The sequence below is a fragment of the Tinamus guttatus genome, unplaced genomic scaffold (genome assembly GCF_059628265.1).
Source record: "Tinamus guttatus ecotype Peru unplaced genomic scaffold, ASM5962826v1 Tinamus_guttatus_pri_ptg000465l, whole genome shotgun sequence".
Classification (NCBI taxonomy): domain Eukaryota; kingdom Metazoa; phylum Chordata; class Aves; order Tinamiformes; family Tinamidae; genus Tinamus; species Tinamus guttatus.
Window position 1 is genome coordinate 13,279 of NW_028288999.1, and position 25,169 is coordinate 38,447.

Consider the following 25,169-nt stretch of genomic DNA (forward strand, 5'->3'; position numbering starts at 1 on the left):
GGAAGGGTGGCCAGGAACTTCTTTTGTTGTGACATTTTAACTGCCTTTAATGAGACATGTCATTTGGAACTGGCTAAAGGACAGGGTTAGTGTCTCTGTGCTGCCAGTTGCCTCTCCCACTACCTCAGATTAACTCCCAACATCACGTGTAGGAATCCGCTCCGTGCAGAGCTTCAGCGCTCACCAGCCTAAGGGACACGAACTACCCAGTAGTGACTGCCCTGCCAAACTCCACAGACACAACTGAAACTACAGAAAGGCCCTACATGAAGGGGGTACCTGTACAAAAGCTGTATCACGCGCAGAGCCCTCCCTATTCAGCATTACTGTTTGCATGATAGCACTGCCAGGTGGGGAGGAAGGACAGGTTAATGAGACCCAAGCTCACTTGGACATGAAAAGCACTGTGTTCAATCTTAAAACTCTCCATTGGTGTCTTTAAGCAGCAGTCCAGCCAAAGGTCTCTTTTAAGTTGTCTGTCTGGTAACCTGATGGTAACATCAGGCATTTCAAGTCAAAGCAGGAATTGTCAGGTGCATCTACTTATGACCAAGCCCAGTGCTGAGATTAGATGATCACACTAAATTCTGCAAGCCTGTAATAAAAAGTTGCCTTAACCCAAACTCTACTGCTGCCTGGAGAAGGTGGGCACAGGTGTTATCATGATTCTTTCTTTCTTATGGTTCTGACCTGTCTTGGTACAGGCAAAGTTGAGCCCTCATTTATCAGTGGATGTCTCAAAATGCTTTGAACAGCCAGCAGTGAAGACAGAAAGTCCCATTTTAAAGAAATAAAACCCATTCTTCGTTTCAGCATATGGATGTGACCTACAAAGTCAGGAGATATGTGGACACCTTACCAGAGGAATGTTTCCTTATGCATTTGTTCTTTTATCCACAATCCTCTGCCAGCAGTCGGAAAGACACAAGCCTCATTTTTCCTACAGCAATTGCCTGCTAGAGGAAAAACATCTAAAGATGGATCTAACTCTATTTAGTTTACTTCACTAAAGGCAACAAAGGCTCACCAGGATCCTTGCTGATGGCCCTTAAATTCACCATTGCACCTTTGCTGATGGAAGAGCCCAAGGCACTGCAGGAACAACAGGGCAGGCAGGAGAGTCTCCCTTTTGTAAGGGAATAAAAAGAAACCCGAGCCATAAATGAACGACCAAGCCTGTTTCCACACCGGAGCCTGATGCAACAGCGACCATGTTCCGAGCGGCGCCGAGTGCCAGCGAGCAGGCTCAGTGTCACCTGCAGGAATGCTGCCTGGTTAGGCACCCCCATCCCTCATTCACTCCCCACCCCGATGTACTTTCCTTGCACTGCAGGTACTTTGTTTTTCCCTCCAGTTCTGTGAGGATCAAGTGAACACAGGGGAGGTTGGCAGAATGTCCTGAGAACCGCAGTGGCTCCCTGAGAAACTCAGCATGGCTCAGCTGGCAGAAAGCAGTCAGAGGGAAAATTCCACCAGCCTCTTGGATTCACCTCCCAGCTACTTTGCAGGCCCAATCTCTTCAGAGAAGGGTGCCAGATTTAACAAAAGATAAGGCTTTTGCATTGAACATGTGCAGACTGGCATCCTCAAAGGAATAGGGGCAGGACTTATATGTGCCACTGAAATAATTAAAGTAGAAAACCTTGGAATTAAGACTCGGAGGGAGGGAACAAATGGCTCCAGTCTGGTCCCTGCATAAGAGGGTGCATTGTCAGCAAAGGCACAGACACCGCTGCACGAGGACTGTCAGGGATTACAGCTGATCTGTGGAATCCCTGGCTCCCTTAGCAGAGAACGCTAACCTTGAAAAGATTAGAATGTATCTATGAGATAGGGAGTTCACACGGAGACAGCAGAAAGTTATTAACAAGTTTAAGGAGGGTTTGGCCACGGAGCAGAAACTGGCCAAGCTAAGAATCGTCCAATCATAACTCTGTCACTAGCTACTGTCCTTTGTAGTCCTCACCAATAAGCAGCAGCCACGACGAGGAGAGCTCGGTATAAATAATGTACCTAGAAAACAATAAAGCGTAGTTTGCGTTGCATCTTCTCCAGTTGTTTGTGTTTTTGGCCACCACGACTGCGACAACTGGTGACCCCGACATGATAATAAGAAGTGGATCGCCTGGTGACTGGCGGTGGTGGCAGAGCCCGGCGGAACTTGAGAGCAGCAGGGAAGCTGCCTGGTCCAGACCTGTGATTTGACTCCTTGTGAAGGTGAGCCGCCGGGAACGGGATTGACACCTCTCGAAGGTGCGCCGCGGAGAGCAGAAATACACAGACATGGGGCAAAACTTGACAAAGCAGGAAGCCCTAGTCTTATCTACTTGGAAAGCTTTGCTTGTTCACAGAGGTATCACAGTTACTGACTATGCGTTATACCGAATGTTGTTTTGGTGCCGGGGGCAGCGTCCCCCTCCTGTAGAGGCTGTCACGGAGCAAATGGATGCTTTACAGTGCTCTACTGGTGCCCCTGGGCCATCAGACCATAAAGATGATCTGAGTCATAAGTATCCCTTGCCCAGTGAGCAGGCAAAGGTGCAGCAACGGTGGGAGTCTCTTAATGAGCTCTCACCCCCTCTCTATAAAACACCTGTGCAGCAGCTGGCTGAGTGGGAGGCTTTGAATAAACCTGTGCTCCCCTCCTCCTCCTCCTCAGGAGGAGGAAAAGGAAGATGATGAAGAGATCCCCAGTAAAGGCTTTTACCACCATCCCTGACGTTACAGCTTGAGAAAGAGATGGGGGAGGATGTGCCCCCGTTGCCAGAAGATCTGGACTGGGACTTGTAGAGTGCTGCTGGTTATGCAGCATATCCTGGATAAATCTGGGAGGGGTAAGGATATCCAGCTTGGGGATTTGATCCGTCTTTTAAAGTGGGGATTGGAGAATTGTAATGCTTTAAGTGAGGACAGAAACCATTATTAGGGCTATTATTTCTATTTGCTATGTTTGCCTGTATTATGTGTTGTATCCTTTGTATAATGATGCTGACATGAGGTATGGTTGAAACTGCTATGAAAACGTTATCTGTTCAGATCCTTTGCTACAATATATTGACCTCTACAGATCACAGGGTGGCATGTATTGGAGGTGGAAATTTGTATGATCTGTAGAGTCATAAAACTATTGTGTGAAATAGAATCCAGATCTTGAGAAAGAAGATGTTTGCCTGCCCGGGCTGAGTGATAAGGAGCACGGAGGAGGCTGCTCAGCCAGGTTCACATCCGACCTCCTCTGAAAGCAGTTGAAGGCAGCTGCTCGACCGGGCTTGTAGCCAACTTAACTGCAAACATCCTCTAAACTAATTTGAAGGTCAAACACCCAAGAGGGAGGAAGATGAGAAAGGCAGGACCCTCAGATTGACAACTGGGACCACTTACTGGTATGCGCACCTGTGCATCCAGGAGGGAAGGTTATATGACTGAAGGCGGAGTTTGTCCGCCCCCCTGGTCTGCCTGCTGGCACGTACTGGCCCTATGTGGCAGGATGCACCGGGCATAAAAAGACAGTGCAGAGAGAGGAGGGAACGAGGCTCCTAACACTGAGACCCACGTTGTCTCTGTGGGGACGCCTGCCGAGTTAGGAGCCTGTCAGCAACCCTCTAATCCACCAACTCAAGAGGATGTTCAGTCTCAGTATCCTGCTGGCAAGTATTACCTCAAGAGTAATTATTCATACTTTGGTGCTTTGATGTGCTTGCACCTGAATAGACGCTCACCGTAGCCACCTTGTTTTGTGTGATTATTGCCAAATCCCAAGCCCATTTGCAACCTAATTGGCGACAAGGATGGGATTCGGCAATTGAAACAGTGGAACTCACTAGTGGAGTGCACAGCTACGTGAGGTCGTGCCACTGGATAGAAACTGTGTTTGTGCTGTTTGTGTGTGTGGTCTTTAGATCTTTATTGTGTAATATATATCTGCAGAGAGGGCTGAATAAGCACAACAAGAAAGTCCAGAATTTGAAAGCGGGAAAGCCAGGAATAACTCGGACTGCGGCACCCCCCCCCCCCCCCCCCCCAACCACCACCACCAGTGAAAGACTGGGAGCCGTACTCTGACTTGTGTCCTTGGAAAGAGACTAGGGAAATACTTCAGCATAGGAAACAAGAATGAAGTGATGGCCAAGCTTTGTGCGACGGGCACGGAAGGACCGGCAACGGTCCTTACAGATTGTAAAAGCCTCAGTTGCTACTGGAGTGGAGGCCTCCTTAATATATGGAAATCCCAAGCAATTTTTGGGGAGGAAGCCAAATTGAAGCTGTGCAAACATAAATATAAATGAAAATAGAGAACCTCCCAAAATGATTGTATTCAGTTATGATTATTCCTGTCACTGAATATATAATTGGAATTGATATTTTTAAGGGACTGACTTTGAACCTTTCTGATGGTTTGTACCGATTTGGAACAAAGAAAGAACTATATTAATACCCAGAAAATTTTAGTCAGAAAATTCAAAATGCCCCCTGCGCAGATTCATGCCACAACTAAATTGATGGCCATGACGCAGTACAAGATTCTGGGGGGCATGAAGACATTTCACAGACAATTAAAGGCCTAGCAGATACTGGAATTTTAAACCCACTACCACAGCTTGGAATAACCCTGTCTGGCCCATCAAAAAGAGTGACGAGTCACGGAGAATGACTGTGGATTTCAGATAATTATGTATACTCCCTATCCCCCAGTAACCATTCCCAAAGGTACCCGTGTTGCTCAACTTGTGCCTTTTTTGAGCTGTGTTCCTCACACAGAACTTAAGGAATGACGAGAAGGAGGTTTTGGCTTTACGGGTCCACCTCAAGTTTTCTGGTTGCAACCTGTATCAGCGCAGAGGACACAAATGACGTGTACTGTCTCCAACAAAGCCTATTCACCATCAACGTTGAAGATTATGGATTTGTTGGACACTGGGGCTGATGTGACTATTATCTCTCAACATTCCTGGCCGTCTTCTTGGCCCATTACGAACACCGGGAATGGGTGTAGTAGGGCTGGGGGGATCCACTCAGGGGGGCGTGTCTCTTGTACCTGTGCTGATCACCAATCCTGAAGGGCAAGCAGCAATGATCAAACCATACATAACCTCTGCACCCCTGAACTTGTGGGGAAGAGATTGTTTAGGACAATGGGGGGTCAGGATTACGACGGATTTTTGACGGGGGCCACTGCGTTGCAGGGTGTTCGTCGACCCACACTTGCTTTAACCTGGTTAACTGACAGGCCTGTGTGGGTGGATCAGTGGCCCCTAGCAGAGGAAAAGTTGCAAGCCCTGCAAGAATTGGTGTCAGAACAGCTTGTGACTGGGCACATTGAACCCTCTCACAGTCCTTGGAGTACCCCTGTATTGGTGATTAAGAAATCTGGCAAATGGCGACTTTTACATGACCTACGACAGGTAAATGCTGCCATGGCCACCATGGGAGCTTTACAGCCCGGCCTTCCTGCACCCTCAATGATCCCTATGGACTGGAATATTGTGGTAATAGACCTGAAGGACTGTTTCTTTACCATTCCATTAGCACCTCAGGATAGGGAAAAATTTGCTTTTACTGTATTACCTATAAACCATTCTGAGCCAGCCAAAAGATATCAATGGAAGGTGTTACCTCAAGGTATGAAAAATTTGCCAACAATTTGCCAATAGTTTGTTGCTCAAGCTTTATCTCCCGTTCGGGAGCGATTTCCAGACTATTATTGTTACCATTACATGGATGACATTTTGCTTGCAGCCCAGGAAAGGGAGCAGCTGAACGATCTAGAAAAGGTAGCCAGACAATCCTTACAGCATTTTGGCTTGGTTATAGCACCAGAGAAGGTGCAAAGAACTGAACCCTGGAGATATTTAGGGCTTACAGTGACTGCCCGGTGAGTGACGCCACAACCCATCAGACTTAGTGTTAACGTTCAAACGCTTCCTGATGTCCAAAAATTGATGGGGTCCTTGAATTTGATCAGACCTTGACAAGACTTGACTTTCATTTACTGACCAGTGCCCGCTGTTTTCAATACTTTTGGACTTATGGTCCACAATACAACAGAGAACTGAACCCTGCGTTATATTACATATTTGTAGTCGTACTGCATTGCCTTTTTTTTTTTTTTTTTTTTTTTCTTTTCTTTTTCGCTGAGGGCAATGCTAGGGCTGATGCCCTTGTGTCTGGTGTGGCCTTGGGCCCACTCCCTAACAAACACCAGCAGGCTTTATTATCTCATCGCTTTTTTTTCCACCAGGGCAGCTTGGCGCTGAGTCGACAATTTAGCTTGACGCAATCCACGGCACGATCTATAGTTGCTGCCTGCCCTGATTGTCAAGGACAGCAGACTCCTGTTTTCTATGGAGTTAACCCGAGAGGCCTACAAGCATTACAATTGTGGCAAATGGATGTCACCCATATCTCTGAATTTGGACGGCTTTAGTTTGTCCATGTTTCTGTTGATAGATTTTTTCCCACGCTGCTTGTGCTACAGCCCAAGCAGGGGAGAAATCTTTACACGTAATTCATCATTTTCAGCGTGCCTTTGCAACTCTCTGTATTCCTCAAACAGTGAAAACTGACAATGGTCCTGCCTATGTTTCCAAAAAGGTGCAGAGTTTTCTAAATCAATGGGATGTTCACCACATGACTGGGATTCCCCATTCCCCTACAGGCCAAGCCATCGTTGAACGCTTGCATGGCACTCTGAAGCGCCTCGTGCAAAAACAAAAAGGGGGAATGCAGGGGGAGTCCCCACAGGCAAGACTAGACAAAGCTGTATATGTGCTTAACTTTCTCTCCTTCCCTAACAACTCTACTCTGTCACCCATTTTTTCGCATTTTTCCTCTTTGACTACAACAGAAAAGGTACCACAGCGGGTACCAGAGCAAGTTTGTGATTTGGTTACTGGCCAATGGTCTGGGCCACACAAGCTCATAACTTGGGGAAGGGGATATGCTTGTGTCTCCACAGAGAGTGGACCGCGATGGGTTCCAGCACGGTGCGTGCTACCTGCGTTGCAGTCACTGCCCTTTTCCTCCTCGGAAGTTATGGAGGAGGGGATTGGCCTCCAGCCCCTCCCCGAGGAACTGGCAGCAACGTCTGGATAACCCTAGCCAACACCATCACTCAAAGCACCATATGCCTGGCTACCAGCGATCCTCAAAATCCCTTTTCTACGTGTCTGGTGGGAGTTCCAGCAGAGAAACCAATTGGTGGCGGGTATCCATACGAGCCGAATACAAGGGCTTCAACTGCTGCATATTATGCTGGCAATGGATCAATGAGACCAGAGATCCAGATTCGGGGGCGGCAAAGACTACAGTTGCTCTAACTGACGGAGTACACACGCTGCAAGTGGATGATGGATGGGAGTGGTTAAATAAGTTTGGCAACTGGGGTCTGTCTGGGTGGTTACTATCTCTAGTGAAAACCGGTTTGCTGATTTTGGTAATTATTATAATTGTGTTATTAATGGTACCTTGCCTGATCAGTCTGCTGCAAAGGGCCCTGCAGCAAACCGTTAGTGCCATTTTTGTAGCACAAATACAAAAAGGGGGAATTGTCAGGGATTGCAGCTGCTCTGTGGAATCCCTGGCTCCCTTAGTAGAGAACGCTAACCTTGAAAAGATTAGAGTGTATCTATGAGATAGAGAGTCCACATGGAGGCAGCAGAAAGTTATTAACAAGTATAAGGAGGTTTTGGCCACGGACCAGAAACTGGCCAAAGATTTTCACCTCTGTATTTTCAAGTATGGGAAATACATTTTATTACTAATAGCTATCTCATGGCCTGAAAAGGAAATCAGTCAAAAGGCCAGCAAAGTTCAAAAGATTGATACTTCCGCATTACCCTGGGGACCCCCACTAGCACGATGGGATATTTTTTCCACCCAAGAGCTGAGAAACTTCTTGTCCGCTGTATCTTCCACGTACCCTTCATGCCCCCAGTCTGCCTTCGTTGAAGTTAATGGCCTGACACCTGCTCAGCAAGCTGTTTATTGCCTTGGTCCAAGCATTTCTGAGCACTGTGCAGTCATTATGGGCTGCACTCCAAGTGCTTTAGGAAGCAACAGGATTTTTTTCTGACCATTTCACTCCTGGATCAGGCCCTAAATGACAACATTTGCCCCCCTTTAAGTAAAATGCAGCTTCCCCTACAGAATGGGCAAGGTTTATTGGTATTAGTCTAGAAGATGCCAGAATAAAACATTAAGAAAGGAAAAGGTACATATTAACTGTAAACTTCAGCTATTCTTTCCATTGGTCTTTTATGCCTCACTGTACAACACACTTTATGCATAGACTTCACTTCAACAAGTGAGACCCCCCTGTGCTAAGAATGGTGCAGTGCTTTAGAGGCAACCACAAGCTCAACATGTTTGCAGCACAAATAGACAAAAATTAAACCTAGCACACATGGAAAAAGGGTGAAGCTAGACAGTAAAGGTGTATAACAGAGATGGACTAAGAGCACAGATCTCTCACCCCTGGTTTCTACCACTCGGATGCTCAGGTTACTCTGCTGAGTGTGGTATGTGTTATTCATAGGGGTCTCCCACAAGCTAGGGCACAAAGCGGAGCCCTGGCAGCGGTGTTGGAGGGAAGAAGGTGGTTTGTGGGCCCAGGGAAAGAGGAGCTTGTTACAGAGCAGCTTCTTCTTAGCTATTACATTAGCTATGGGAGCCCTCCAGTGGCTGCGCAGCTGCTGCTGTCCAGACAGAAATCACAGGGATGCAGCCACCCTGGTCCCTAGGAGGACAGAGGCAACTGGGCTCCTGCAGTGACCTAGGAGGAGAGGAGGCCTGGAAGAAAAATAAGCAATCCTCAGGCTGAGCCCAGAGCGGGAATACAGGCCCCAAGACTAAACTTTGCATCACTAAAGGGGAGAGGAGATTGGGGGAGCATGGGCAACATGTCATAAGCCCTGATCCCTGCAGGTTAGCCAACTGCAGAGCAAAGTTTGCTATGGCTAAACCCTGAGGAAAATATAGAGTGTTTGCACACAGATTCAGAGTAGAAACCGGAGTTCAGCTTGTTTCCGAGGCAGGGTAACAACAAGGAGGAAAATGACTCACAATCTGTCAGCCATGGGAATGTGGGCAGAACGTGGTACCATGGGGCACTACAGGAGAGAGATCACAAATGAGGCTCTGCCCCTGTTCCCTATCCATGATATGGAAGATATTCACAATGCTGAAGATATTCAGGATACACGTAATTCCTGCCTCCAGCAGAAAGGTATTGGAGTTAGGGAAGACATCAATGGTGTGCTCTGTTTCTTGCCCCGTAGGATTGCTGCGTTTCTACCCAAGTCTTTAGTGCTGGTTCTCAAATTATGAACCAGACAGGACCTCTGCATGATGGTCTGCATGACGCTCTGCATGACATCCACCACCAAATTCATCCAGTGAGCCTGGTGGATGGTCAGAAATGTGTATTCCAGAAAGCGGTGATAGAGTGTACAGCCATTCTCATCCAGGCTTACAGAAAGTAGGTATCTTCTAGACAGGTGGCTGGAAGAGTTGATTGGAAATAGAAAACCCAAGGACCAAAATCACTGGAATAAACACAGGACAGTATAGATACAGAGAGAGCCCAGCAGAATTTACTCTACAAGTATGCTGTGCCTTACAGGACATGTTTCTCACTGACAGCAGAAAGAGGAGATATGCTCATGATGAGAAGTGACCACATAATTTCCAAAAGCATCTCAGACAACAACAGTTTGGGGCACAGTGGTCACCAAAGGTGTTTTACAGCTAGGGACGACAGCAACTGGGAAGTACAAGGGGTAGAGTACACCTGACCTGCAGAGTCCAGATGTAAGAAGACAAACTGCCTCAAGCAAGAAGAGTGCTGATCTCCTTCAGCAGAACTTCCTCCCGATGAGGCATTTTGTAGCACCTGAAAGTTGGTCCCTTTTGCCCCATCACACACATGGAGCAGGAGTTCACAGCCCCAGTCTGCAGCTCCCCTCTTGCTCCTCCTCCTTGGGCTGGAAAGTGGTAACACTTCAATTCCCTCCCTTCTATTTTGCACATGACTGACCACAAAACTATTAATATCTGAATCCAGTTCTGGCTCAGCCAGACAACTCATCAACTCATTCCCTCCAAGGAGGGGGAAAAAAAAAAGCTTCTTCCATTCCTGGAAAAAAAACTTTTGTGACTGAGAAATCAGTAGCTCAGACGTAGCAGAGACAGCTCTGGTTTGCTGATACATCTCTGTGGGGAATGTCAAGCAGCATGAAAAGGTTTGGTTTCTTTCTTCTGTGCCTCCTTTGTATCTTCAAGAAGGGTGAGTTCTGAACTTGCTACAATACCCTGTCTAATAACAGCTTTTCTTCTAGCTCTACTCGAAGTGCCAGTGGAATTGCCTGGTACAACTACTTCTCTAAGAATTGTCCAATCCATCATGCTGCTTAAAAGGCTCCTCATTCCAGACGCTTGTGACAATCCTGGAAAACATGAAGTTTGACTCCACAATTGTCACAGATGTCTTTATTTCCTTTCTTAAAATGTAGAGGGAATTCATCTTCATCTAACTTTCTTCTTTCAGTTGGGTGCAGCATTTTGACCATCATCCAGGAACGCTGTTTGACCTTCCTAGAAATTATTTTGCAATCTATGACACTTGCCCAATATAACCAAGTATTTACGCTCATGTTTATGTTCTTGAATTCCATTAAAATCATTTGCATTTGGTTAAGAATACTATCAAACAGTGTCCATAGTAGTCTCCAGCTCTTGGTCTTTCTGCCATGGTTTGTGACCTCAAATCCTTTCCATTGACAACTATCAATCAGGTGCATTTACCTGACAGACTCTTTCATGGGTTACTTTTTGATACCTGGTGTTCTCCTATTTGCCCATGAACTTCTGTTCCTTATGAGGCCTTCAATCCCAGGAACAGAGGCTGCATAAATAGCACAAGGAAGCCATAGAAGACCCATCATGTCAAAGCTTTACAGATGTAACAAAAGTTTGACAAGGAAATTACAACTAAATGGTGACAATTCCCTCCACTCATAATTTGAGGTCTTCAGGCAGATAGTGTTTCTATAGAAATGCATGGAGCTGAAGATACTAGAAGCAATTATTTTTAGTATTATTTCTCCTGCAGCAGGTGAGGGGATGTTTATGTGCTAATGGAATGCTCTTTGCTTAAAATAAAATAGCAAAAAAAAAAAATGCAGACCAGAAAGGTGACTGAGGAAAGCAAATTATGCACTGAAAAGTACATGATTTGCAGCCCTCCAGAATTAAGGGGTTACACGGACCCACTTGAGAACTCAAATGAAGTATTCAGGCTATGGTCAAGCAGCCACTATTGACCACATCTCACTGCCAAGAGTGGCAGGAATGGGAACAGTGAGATGTCAGCCCTTCATTCCCTGTACTCACAAGTCTGCCTCTGATCAGAGAAACCCTCAGAGCAAGAGCAGGATCCGGAAGATCCGAAAGAAATCAGAGAGCTGATCAATAGGGAAAAGGGCTAATTCTGTAGTGTCAAAATAAAGAACATGAAAGAAACTGGAAAAGCAAAAGCATTCTGCATATTTACTGACAGTTCCTAGTGTTGAGTCCATGAGCTTCATGGAGTTCCCATGGCCATGTAGCCTGTAGGTTAGACTACCCAGGCTGCAAAAGTCAACTATATTGTTTTAGCAAATGACAAGGCAGCTCCACTCCAGATTCCAGTGATTAAAATACTGGCTTGCCACCAATTCCAGATAAATAACTTAATTGGTCCTATACTGGCCTCTATCCACTGTGAAGCATGCAGTAAATACTAACTGCAAAGTCATGGAGGAATTTGCCAAATGTTATGGAGTGTAGATATAAGAATAAGGAATTGCCCTTATCTTCAAATATATTTGTAATGATTAACATGACATCTAAATGCCCACAAATCACAGGGAAGTCAGCCAGACCAGGGATCGGCAGCAATTATTTACTGGTGGCCACTGCATTTTTCCCAAGCGTTCTCATCACAGCTACTGAGAACATTGTCGATTTAATGAAGCCATCAAGGAAGCTTTAGAAAACATAAATGCAGCCAAACACATTTGTGATGCCACAGTGTGGTGTAACAGCTGTTTATAACTACCAACACAGTCAGTAGATATGTGTATCTATGTAGAAAGGTGAGGGCTTCCTGCAGCTGCTGTTTGTTAATGCTTGTGGTTAGTGGTGGATGAAAATGAGATGAGAAATTTAGGGACTTCCCTAAATTTGCATCAAGGGTAGGGTGCACTGGTTGAAGTGAAGACTATTTTTATCATCAGACAGAAATGGTGAAACTGAGTCTGGCAGCAATAACGTTCAACTCCCCAACTGCGCGAGGATTCACAGTAGCCAGATTTGGCCTAGTGTGAAATGTTGCAGCTTGAAAGCTGTAGTGGTGGTGGGGGGAAAGGAGATATCAAATATCGTGTTAGCTATATGCCCATCTCTGGCAGTATCGGATTCACGAACAGTCTGTCAACCATAGGTTCGATCGCCTCCCTCCAAACAAGTAGTCGAATTCACAAACAGCAGGATTTATTCAAATGCAACATTTACAAAGCAGGTTTCGGATGCCAGTACAGGAAATTCTCTACTAGAGCGTGGGGTTTTTCGCTAGCTCTGATGTACAAATGTGCAATCATCACTCACCCCAGAAGATGGGAGAGGACTCTCATTCTCGAGGAGTCTCCTCCTGAGGGGAGGGAAGGGGGATCAGCGCATCTACTGATCCAGAATTTACGATGGATTCTTCCCTCTCCCTTCTTAGTCTCCTCAGGTGGCGTTCCAGTCTGAGGGGAGGAAAGGGGACTCAGCCCGTCGACTGACCGAAGAGTTACGATGGTTTCTTCCCGCCCTCCTTTTCAGCCTTAGTTCACCTTTTATACTTTTCTTTACATTCAGGTGGAGCTTGAGTGACAAGCTCTGCCTGACTTTAGTGGAGTAGAGTCATACTTAATATTGTTATTGATTGGGGAAAAAGTTTCTCGCTTTCATTTAAAGGTGCAGTCAAGTGAAAATCTAGAGCACATGCTCAGTGAGGAGTGGTCATACCTAGGATGCGGGTAACTTTTGGGATGGAGGTGTGTTTTGACATTATAATGAGCTTATAAGGAGCAAGGTTCAAACAAAGTTCATGCGAAGGAGTGATTTGCCACCTTTGCTGGCTCAGCACCGGACATGTTATCGTATATCTCCCATTAGACAGCCACTGTGCGGCTTATCAGCAGCCCAGCACAGGGAGTGCAACAGAGTTTGGCCGCGGTGTCTTCAGTCCACTCCATCCTCCCTTACTCCTCCTTGCAGCTGCGAGGAGGGCAGATCGTGTTGCCTAGGGAAGTGTGGAGGAGCTGAGTCCGTGAGTACCAGCCATCCTGGAAGTGGCAACTGTGTATCACCCCAAGCAAGCTTTTGTAATGCCAAAACTTCAGTTAGGCCCTAATTTTTCTCTAAGTTTCCCCTTTTTCAGGCCATTCTTCCACACCCAGAGAGTAAAATTCCAAGTCTATGCAACATACTATCTGGAAAACTCAAAATTTCCCCTGTTGGGACAAAAGGACAAGGCCTTTCTGGGAAGTCGCTGGCAGCTAGAGTCCATATGATGATAAGCTGTTCTGGTAACATGGGCTCCCTTCCTCCTGCATGTCACATGGGATGAGACATAGGGAACTTGCCTATTCACACCAGCCTTGATAAGATGAGTATCTCTTGAGTCAGTATTTAGGTCTTCTCATATCTTACAGATAAGATGCCACTGTGTGATGGAAGCACTAGAAATATCAGACATCACAATCTTCTCCAGAAATTACTGTAACAACCGTTTTGCACAACAAATCCTCCAACACAGGAATGTTGTTGGAGGCTCAAATACGGGGCTGCAAACTTACTGTATTGCACTGCTGACAAACACTGGATTTCTGGACACAGTCAATTTTCCTTTTTCTTTTTCTTTTTTTTTTTTTTTAATTCCTTGCTTCCAAGTGCACAAAAGAAATGACTGGTGACTGCAAAAGACTGCATTACCACAACTTAAGTTGCTGCTGTTCACTTGCAAAGCAAGATGCCAGCTCAAACAACAAACTGCTTCCAACACAAGCTGGAGAGACAGCCCGCTTAGTCCAGCCGAAGATGGGTAGCTAAGTACACCACAGAACTGGGCTGTTCAATCCCCCGCAAGCCCTCAGCACCAATATCAGTCAGCACAGGGCCCACCAAAGCAACAGAGCACCCATTTTATGGCTAAGAACAGAGCAGATGCAGAAAGGATCCCAAACCCCCCCTCCCCTAGCGCAACGCTCCAGGTTAACCCATCTAAATTGTCTCTTTTTGCTTCCAGGTCTGCAGACCAGCGGCTGGTCCATTCAGGTCCCATCTGACATTACTGGTGAATTTGGGAAGATGGCTTTTCTGCCCTGCACCTTCATGCGTCCCTACAAAACCATCGACCAGACCCTCACTGCCATTTGGAAGATCAGGGAGCCTTACAACGGCATGGTCGTGTTCAAGTGCGTCACCCAAGGTGCCGATGAGCTCAGCAAGATTGCTGTCAGCTACAAAAACAAGTACAAACTGTTTGGCAACCCACGGCACAAGGATCTCACCATCAGGATCGACAACCTGACCTGGAGCGACAGCGAGAGGTATTTCTGCCGAGTGGAGCTCTCCAGAGACATTCATGACAAATATGAAAGGAGGAATGGGTTAAAGCTCCATATAATAGGCAAGAGGCAAACCTGTGGAGGACAGGGACATGGGGGTGTCCTTGACCGTCCTTGACCGGGCAAGGCCGAAACGAGAGGGAGGGGCTGGCCTGTTGAGGCGCACAGCTTTGAGATAGCATAGCCGCCTCGAGATGTCAGTGTGGTTGTTACAGTTGGGCCCTTGGATACGGCTTAGCAACTTCTATGAAGTTGCTGTCTGGCATTCCTGACCCGCTCCAAGTTGCAACAAGTGGTGCCCGAACAGGGACAACGGAACAGGGACAACGACAGCATGGATGCAACCGAGTGATCCGACCAAGAAAGTGGACCGGAGCGGGTAAGCCGGCTGTGATCGCGCACACGGAAAGTCGGCGTCAGGGGGCAAGAAGCCGGGACCCGGGACGAAAAGTCGGCATCGGGGGGGCAAGAAGCCAGGACCCGGATTGCACGTGCAAGAATAGAGCGAGAAGCTGCGGTGCAGCTGCTGCCGGATTTGTTGGCAAAAAGAGAAGCAGCAGTGAGTATGAAAAAGCTGTTCAAGCTGGTTAAATGGGCTAGGGAAAAGGGACATTTAAAAGAGCCACAACTTGTTTTAGTGTGACGGAGTGGCGTGAGATAGGGGACTCATTATGGGACGCCACTCTGGAGGGCAGCAAAACTGCCAAAGAGTTGGGCCACACTTGGCGTGAGGTGACGAATCAGTTGAAGTGCATGCAAGCTGAAAAGAAGATGGCGGCAGTGGCAACTCAGATGCTCCAGGGAGAAGAACCGCCTGTAGCCGATTCTGCCCTAGCATGTGCCACGCCAGGTCGTGGGGCTGTTTCCACGCCATGGAGTTCCCCCCGTGAAATGATCGAGAGTATGGAGAAGGAAAAGCAGCTGCAGTCTAGTCAACCATCGGAGCCTCCGCCACCACCGCCCGTGGAACCCCCATCAGAGCCAAGTTCGTCCACGCTGCTTGAGAGTCTCGAGCCGCGGGTGCAGCCTACAGCACCGCCACTTCCAGCAGAAGAGGCACGAGGCCGGCCGCCGGAACCTGCCAGAGGTCGACCCTCTGATCGACTGCTCCAAGAGATCTCCAAACACCTTAATCAGCTGCGCCTCACAGATGGGGAAGGGGCTGCTGAGGGGTGGCTGGGGAGGTCTACCGGGGGGTCAGGCACGCAGGTATCAGCGCGCTGGTCTGGTGTTATTAGAGATGCAATTTTGGAGGGTCAATGGGAGCCGGCCATGAGGGTGGCGTGCCCAGTGACCTTTGAGCTGGATGGCCAAGGAGGGGGAGCGGGCAAGTGGGATCCATTTGACTGGAAAATTATGAGTCAGCTTAGGGACACGGTGGCACGTTGGGGTGTCAAAGGGGAACCGTCCAGACAAATGCTCTCGTATATTTTTAACAGTGATCTGCTCCTTCCCAGCGATTGTCAGCAGATTGCGAAATTAATCTTGACCCCTGGCCAGCTGCTCCTATGGGAAAGGCAGTGGGCAGCCCACGCAGCTCAGGAATGTGCCTTACCTTGACCTCAAGGCGATCCTTTGGAAGGGCTGCGGGTGGAGGCGGTGTTGGGACAAGGACCATATGGTGGGGTGGATATACAGATGAGGTATCCTGCTATACTGCTGCGGTTAGTAACACAAACAGCTTTGTCCGCCTTTATGTCTCTTCCTGAGGAAAAGAAAGGTCCCTCCTTCGCAGGGGTTAGGCAAGGCGTGAATGAATCCTTTGGGGAGTTCATTGACCGCTTGCTCAAGGCCCTGGAAGAGATGGACACCCTTGACGAGCGGACCAGGAGGATCATGGTGCAATCTTTAGCAGTAGAAAATGCAAATAAGCGCACTCGGGATATCTTGGTCACTTTGCCTCAAGGGGTCTCTTTGGAGGAGATGTTGGAGGAGTTGGCCCGTCGTGGGGTGGGGAGGAGAAGAAAGGCCCTTCCTTCGTGGGAATTAAGCAGGGTATGAACGAGTCCTTTGGTGAATTCGTTGACTGCTTGCTTAAGGCCTTGGAGGAAATGGATACGCTAGATGAGAAAACAAGGAAACTTATGGCTCAATCCTTGGCGGTTGAGAATGCTAATAAGCGCACCAGGGATGTTCTGGTCACTTTGCCACAAGGGGTTTCGCTCGAGGAGATGCTTGAAGAACTTGCCCGTCAGGGTGTGGGAAACCCAGGAGCATTTTTAGGGGCTCAGGTAGAGCAGGCATTGCTTGATTCAGCAGCGCAGCAAGCCCAAGCATTCCGTGTCTTAGTCGCTGCGCTACAACCTTTGGTGGGCCCGAGAGGAAACCAAGGAAAGAGGGAAAACGCAAACGGCCCTAAGTGCTTTAGGTGTGGAAGGAGGGGTCATATCCGAAAAAACTGTAGTGAAGGGCGAGTTTGGTGTCCTCGATGCCAGAATAACACCCATGCTAAACTAGAGAAGAGGGAAACACAGTTATTGAGTACTAGTAAAGAAAAGGCACGGCTGGAGGAAGCTTATTGATAACCTTAAAGATGAAATCCTTAGAATGAAGGAAGAGAGCAATAGCATTTCATCCCTTAAAGAGGAGTTCACTCAGCGAATAGCAGATACTGAAAAGAAGCTCCAGCTTGCATGCAAAGAAAGGGATGCAGCTAAAAAGGAAGTAAAGAATGTTAAAGAAGAATTGGCTACTAGACTTAATTGTAATGAAACAGCTGAATTACTGAAAGAAAAAGATGAACAAATCAAAGGATTAATGGAAGAAGGAGAAAAGCTTTCTAAACAGCAGCTGCACAATTCCAACATTATTAAGAAACTAAGAGCAAAGGAGAAAGAGAGAGAAAATACTAACACAAAACAGAACAAAAAGATTAAGGAACTGGAAGAGGAATTGCAGCATTTAAAACAGGTACTTGATGGCAAAGAGGATCTTGAGAAGCAGCATCGAGACAGTATTAAACAACTGAACAGTGTTGTAGAGGGACAAGAAAAGAATCTTAATAAGCTCCAGGCAGAGGTGGAAGATCTTGAAGAAAGGAACAGAAGTGTCCAGGCAGCACTTGACAGTGCTTACAAGGAACTTGCAGATCTTCATAAAGCTAATGCCACAAAGGACAGTGAGGCACAAGAGGCAGCCCTAAGTCAGGAAATGAAGGCAAAGGAAGAACTTGGTTTAGCTTTGGAGAAGGCCCAGGATGAGGCACGGCAGCAACAAGAAGCTTTGGCGATTCAGGTGGCAGACCTGCGGCTAGCGCTGCAACGTGCAGAACAACAGGCAGCAAGAAGAGAGGACTACTTACGTCAGGAAATCAGTGAACTACAACAGAGACTGCAAGAAGAGAAGAGTCGGAACCAAGAACTGAGTCAAAGTGTTACATCTGCTACACGGCCACTGATCCGGCAGATGGAAAATTTGCAAGCCACGCTGGGAGCGCAAACCTCCTCGTGGGAAAAATTGGAAAAGAATCTTTCCGACAGACTTGGTGAATCTCAAGCCCTTTTGGCAGCAGCTGCCGAAAGAGGACGGGCTGCAACAGAAGAACTTCTTTCTACTAAAGTTCAGATGTCTTCTACTGAATCCCAGAATAGTCTTTTAAGGCAAGAAAATGCTCGTCTCCAGGCTCAACTAGAAGGGGAGAGAAACAGACTGAAGAAAATGGAAAATGAGAACAGTAGATATGAGGTTGAACTGGAAGGTCTCAAAGATGAGTATGCAAAAACCCTTGAGGAGGCAAGAGGGGAAAAGGAATGGTGTAACGGAAATGTTACCCACAATACGGGAACTATCCTGCCTAGGAAGCTTCCCACTGGGTGGTTTTTGATTTGTGGGAACCGAGCTTGGGCTGGCATTCCATCCCAGCCTATTGTGTGGGCCTTGCACATTTGGTCGCCTTAGTATGATTTGGCCACACGGCCCTCCGGGGAACAGCAAGACCCTGTTAAGGCGATCAAAAAGAGCAGCGAACTCTCTTAGCTCAGAATGTGAGGATAGAGTTGATCTCTGGAGCACTTGGGAGGTTGTAGCAGCGTCCTTCTTCGTCCCCGGGGTATCAGCCGCGCGGGCACACTGAAATATTGAGCGCCTTGCCTGCTAGGCCTTGAAACAAGTGAATGCAACCAGTACTGTGCTTAGTGAATTGTCGTATGACTTGTCTCAGGTACAACATGCTGAGCTACAAAACCGTGCCGCTATTGATTTCCTGCTTCTTGCTCATGGTCATGGGTATCAGGACTTTGACAGAATGACCTGCGCGATCACTCAGCAGCCATTCACCAGCAACTTCACGACTTGATCAAGCACACGCAGAAAGTAAAAAAAGATGTTGGGTTTTTCGAATTTGATGGGTTAACTGATTTATTTGAGATTGGGGAATGGATAAAATCGTTAGTGAAATCGCTGTTAATGTTGTTACTATGGGGACTGTTGCTTGTAGTTGGCTTAATGATTGTTTGGACCTGTTTGTGCGTTTTAATATCACGTTTGTTAACTGCCTTTTCACGCAATCCGAATCTGACACCTCAAGGCTGGCTTGTTTCCCGGGGTCACTTAATTTAAAGAAAAAGGGGGAAATGTGGAGGACAGGGACATGGGGGTGTCCTTGACCGTCCTTGACCGGGCAAGGCCGAAACGAGAGGGAGGGGCTGGCCCGTTGAGGCGCACAGCTTTGAGGTAGCATAGCCGCCTCGAGATGTCAGTGTGGTTGTTACAGTTGGGCCCTTGGATACGGTTTAGCAACCTATGAAATGTTAGCGCGTCAATGCATGTAACCAATCACTGATGCTCTGCCAGAACGTTGCTATGCTAGTTGCCTATATATTGTGGTGCGTAACGCAGAATAAACGAAGTCAGTTCCAGCTTCTATGAAGTTGCTGTCTGGCATTCCTGACCCGCTCCAAGTTGCAACACAAACCCACTCTGCAGCAAAGTCAAAAAGATAAAGAAATCAATAAGACCAAGGAGGCCAGTGACAACAGATATTCACCCAAGATGTTCTTCCAAAGGGCTGGCTTTTCTAATGCTGGTCAGCCCTGGGGGAGATTTTACAGCAATTGGACTGGGTATAGACTTTGCCTTCTAAAGTCTTCCAGTAATGAGGTGAGAGGCACAACACAAGGAGGGGAATAGGAATAAAACAGAACAGAAACTGTGATAAGTAAATAGCCAGATTCTGGATGCCGGGGTAAGGGTCAGTCTTCACCTGTGTGTGAAAGCAGCATCTCGAGGTGCCTGTAGCTAAATGCACTTAATATTGTCCCCATGGAGAGAGCCTAGTCCCAGCCTCTCCAAACTTGGCTAAAGACCCTTTAGAAACTACAGGTGCAACAGGAACAAAGCAAAGCAACTTTGGTGGACAGCAAGATACAGTCACACAAGGCAAAAATGCCCTTCCTTTGGTGACAGGAAAAAAAGAAGCTAGAGGAGGGACATCTGAACCCCAAATGAGTTCAGGACCCACTGCAAGAGCTGTTAGATGGACGTGATGGACACACAAGGAATCACTCCTTCCTGAGGAGTCTAAACACACTAGGAGGGAGGGAAACACATCAGCTCAATGCCAAAATCTCAATTTCAAAGCTTCACCCTACCCCTGCTAGGATCACGCTGCTCCTGCTGAAACCCACATGGTGTCCGCAGTACAGATATCCAGCACAAGAGCTCGCTGCTGCAACAGGATGGCTTGTTCTTTTTCAAGTGATAATCTGGTTGAAAAAAATACATTCTTTCAGAACTGCTTAGCATGGCAGAGACACAGCAAGCGAGTAGGGGGTGAATTTCCAGCGCAGATATCACATAGGTCCTCTGCTGCCTTGTCGCAGCAGCCAAAAACACAAACAACTGGGGTAGATACAATGCAAACTACGCTTTATTGTTTTCTAGGTACATTATTTATACCGAGCTCTCCTCGTCATGGCTGCTGCTTATTGATGAGGACTGCAAAGGACAGTAGCTAGTAGCAGAGTTATGATTGGACGATTCTTAGCTTGGCCAGTTTCTGCTCTGTGGCCAAACCTCCTTAAACTTGTTAATAACTTTCTGCTGTCTCCATGTGAACTCCCTATCTCATAGATACACTCTAATCTTTTCAAGGTTAACATTCAGCAGACACAAGGGCATCAGCCCTAGCATTATCCTCAGCAAAGAAGCCAGGTAATGCAGTATGACTGCGAATATTTAATACAAAATAGGGTTCGGTTCTCTGTTGTATTGCAGACCATAGGTCTAAGAGTACCAAAAACAATGGACGTTGATCAATAAAAGACAGAACTGTCTTATCTAGCCGTGCAACTAGATTGGCAACATAAGCAGAGTCCATAACAATATTCACAGGTTGGAGAAACATTTGAAAAGCTACGGCCATAGCTCACAGCTCCACTAATTGAGGTGATCCTCCTTGTAAAACTGCCTTGTCATGCCATCTTTACCGGTCTTTCCAGATCCATCTGTAAAGGCAGTGAGTCCATCAACTGGCCCCATTTGGATCAAGTGCTTTTGACCAACTGTAATTTCCTGAAAAAGCTTAATAAGCGGATGTGAGGGCAAATTATAAGAGATCTGCCCATGAAAATCAGCCATAGCTGCTTGAACTTCATACTTGTTAGCTAAGCACCATTCAAAATGCCACGTTTGTATTGGGACAACAATGCGATACGGATCCCTTCCTGTCAGTTCCACACATCTTTTACGAGCCTTCATAATAAGGTCTGCTAGAAGTTCAAACAATCCTGGTGCAGTCTTTCGAGGTCGAAAAGGTAAAAACAGCCATTCCAGAATATGTAAAGGATCTGTCCATTCAGGGTTCCATTGCACCAAGGCACCGAAAGGAGTTATCCGATCAATGAGGACAAACAACTGAACTATCTGTAATGGGTCAATGCGGGATACAAAATTAGTCTGTAATAACGACTCCACCTGCTGGATTGTTTGAACCACTGCAGGACTCAAAGTCCTAGGTTCAGAGGGATTAACAGAATGCTGGAGCAGTTCCAGTAAGGGCTGCAGCTGGGAATTTGAGAGACCAAGATAGGGTTTAATCCAATTCAGTGACCCCCATCAATTTTTGGACATCAGTAAGTGTTTGAATGTTAACACTAAGTTTGATGGGTTGTGGCGTCACTCACCGGGCAGTGACTGTAAGCCCTAAATATTTCCAGGGCTCAGTCTTTTGCACCTTCTCTGGTGCTATAACCAAGCCAAAATGCTGTAAGGATTGTCTAGCTACTTTTTCTAGATCGTTCAGCTGCTCCCTTTTCTGGGCTGCAAGCAAAATGTCATCCATGTAATGGTAACAGTAACAGTCTGGAAATTGCTCCCGAACAGGAGATAAAGCTTGAGCAACAAACCATTGGCAAATTGTTGGCGAATTTTTCATACCTTGAGGTAACACCTTCCATTGATATCTTTTTGCTGGTTCAGAATGGTTTATAGGTAATACAGTAAAAGCAAATGTTTCCCTATCCTGAGGTGCTAATGGAATGGTAAAGAAACAGTCCTTCTGGTCTATTACCACAATATCCCAGTCCATAGGGATCTTTGAGGGTGCAGGAAGGCTGGGCTGTAAAGCTCCCATGGTGGCCATGGCAGCATTTACCTGTCGTAGGTCATGTAAAAGTTGCCATTTGCCATATTTCTTCTTAATCACCAATACAGGGGTATTCCAAGGACTGTGAGAGGGTTCAATGTGCCCAGTCACAAGCTGTTCTGACACCAATTCTTGCAGGGCTTGCAACTTTTCCTCTGCTAGGGGCCACTGATCCACCCACACAGGCCTGTCAGTTAACCAGGTTAAAGCAAGTGTGGGTCGACGAACACCCTGCAACGCAGTGGCCCCCGTCAAAAATCCGTCGTAATCCTGACCCCCCATTGTCCTAAACAATCTCTTCCCCACAAGTTCAGGGGTGCAGAGGTTATGTATGGTTTGATCGTTGCTGCTTGCCCTTCAGGATTGGTGATCAGCACAGGTACAAGAGACACGCCCCCCTGAGTGGATCCCCCCAGCCCTACTACACCCATTCCCAGTGTTCGTAATGGGCCAAGAAGACGGCCAGGAATGTTGAGAGATAATAGTCACATCAGCCACAGTGTCCAACAAACCCATAATCTTCAACGTTGATGGTGAATAGGCTTTGTTGGAGACGGTAATGGTTTGGGAATGGTTACTGGGGGATAGGGAGTAGACATCATAGCACAAATTTTTCCACTATCATCCAAATCAATAACACCTACATGAACAATTAATCCACTCAAAATACTGCTAGATCATCCAATTAATAATGCACTGAGTCCTTGACCTGCGGGAGGCCAGACATGACTCCTGAAGGCTTCAATATGAGCCTAACAGAAATCGCTTTATTCGCGTTACAGCAGTCTATTTATCTACTACATTTCTGTTAAGTCATCTAGCCACATGTACGCTTACATTGCGATTGGTTCCATACTACTGTCCACGCGTCTTCTACCGTACTAGGTTGGCTGTAGATATGGGGGGCACACGTTTACATGATTGGCCCGCACACAGTCCTCTATCCTGCACTGATAAGCTTGTTTACAGGTTCTTCCTCTCCTACTTCTGTGTTCTTGCAGCTGGTGACTTTCCCACGATCTTTTCGCCTTGGTCTTAGTCCGGCTCATCGTATCCATCTTCTATCGGGAAGCCTCCGTTACTTAGATATGCTCCCACAATTCCCCCTTTTTGTTCTTGAACCAGCCAAACCATCTTTACAGCATTCTCAATCATATTGGATACACGTTTCAATAAACAAGGCACAACTAGTAGAATGCAACACAGAATCAACAACACCATTGCAGCACTTCTAAATAACGAGCGAAACCGTCCCGAAATTCCCCATCCACTTAATGAATTGTCCAACCATGACAGACCCTCATCCTCTGTGACTTTATGCAAAATCTTTGCATGATCCCAAATGTCTTGGATATCCGTAAGCATTTTGCCAGACTGATTGATATTAGATATGTATTCGAGGTGGCTCTTCCAGTGTTGGTCTCCTACTCCCACAGAATAGCTACTTGCAGAACTTATATCCCCGCTATGGGTCAATTTAAGCTTTATGGTCGTCCAATGGCCTGTTTTGTTTTAAAAGGTGCCTAGATTCGGGCATGATAAGTTATAATATATATAAGGCACCGTGTTACTAACCAATTGAAGTATAAAGGGCTTTCCTTCCATTGTGACATTCTCCTGTGTGCACTGATATGATGTACTGAGCAGGCTATACGGATTCAAGTCTGTCCAGTTGCTTAGAGGAATACCTAACACCACTGCATCAAATTGATCTGCTGTCCCACAAAGCCAACAATTAACAATCCGCCTAAGAAGCATAACACATCCATTAGCGTTGAAAGCAGCATTACCTCCTAAAAGCCACAATATACAGCTAATAAAAACAGTAACACTTCTTCCTCCCATGTTGTTCTTCTGCAGGCTCACACTTTCCACAGCTAGGGTACCGGCTGCTTGCCTGCTACGTCTGATGTATGCGAGTCTGCTTCCAGCCAAGGTCTCACCCATTTTTCTGGCACCCATCTGGTTCCAGTATCTGTAACGACACAAGCATACCCTTTTCCCCAGGTTATCAAGTCCAAAGGTTCCGTCCATTTTCCCGTGTTCCAGTCTCTCAGCATCACCTTACACGGGCCCGATTTTACTTCTGTCAGGGGTCCATTTAGCCCAGCCCTGTGTTTGACCATCGGAGGGACTAGGCTGTCCTGGGGTAATCTCAAAAAATTTAAAACATATATTGCTTTTGCCAATCTCTCTGCAGGCATAATTCCCAATTCTCCCCCTTTTTGTTTTTGAAGCTGGCGTTTCAGCGTTTGGTTCATATGTTCCACTATGGCCTGCCCAGTAGGGGAGCATGGAATGCCCGTAACATGCTCTATGCCCCAAAGATGGAAAAACTCTTGTGTCCCTCGTGCGACATAGCCAGGCCCATTATCAGTTTTTACCCTTTGTGGGACTCCCAATGCTGCCATAGCCACCCGCATGTGGCGCTGGACATATTTGCTGGATTCACCCGTCTGTGCCATGGCCCAGACAGCCATAGAAAAGCAGTCAACTGACGCATGGACATATTTTAGTCTGCTGAACTCCGGTATATGGGTAACGTCCATTTGCCACAGTTCCAACAGACCGGTACCTCTGGGATTCACCCCAGTCGGGCGGCCACTCGTGAATTGCTGACCATCAGGGCAACTTTGTATAATCCCTCGTGCCGCAGCGTCTCTCAGGTTAAACTGTCGTTGTAGCGCCTTGGCAGACTGATGGAAAAATTGATGGGAACGCTGAGCCTGTTGAAACTTATCAAGCGTGGGGCCTGTCCATGCTGGAGCTACCAGCCAATCTGCCCGTTGGTTTCCCTCGGACAGATCACCTGACAAATTTGTGTGACTCCGAATATGTGTAATAAAATATCGTGCCTCTCGTATGTTGAGCGTGAGCCAGAGTGTTTTAAAGAGGGCAAACAGAGCTGCATCGCCAACTTCTTTCAGAATTGCGCGCTC

The 25,169-nt window shown here is 46.9% G+C and overlaps 2 pseudogenes; both read left to right on the forward strand.

Moving 5' to 3' along the window:
- Positions 1–10,230: 10,230 nt before the first annotated feature.
- Positions 10,231–14,766, forward strand: LOC148593031 (sialic acid-binding Ig-like lectin 15 pseudogene; annotated as a pseudogene).
- Positions 14,767–16,343: 1,577 nt separating this feature from the next.
- On the forward strand, positions 16,344–24,841 carry LOC148593032 (TATA element modulatory factor pseudogene; annotated as a pseudogene).
- The last annotated feature ends 328 nt before the right edge of the window (positions 24,842–25,169 follow it).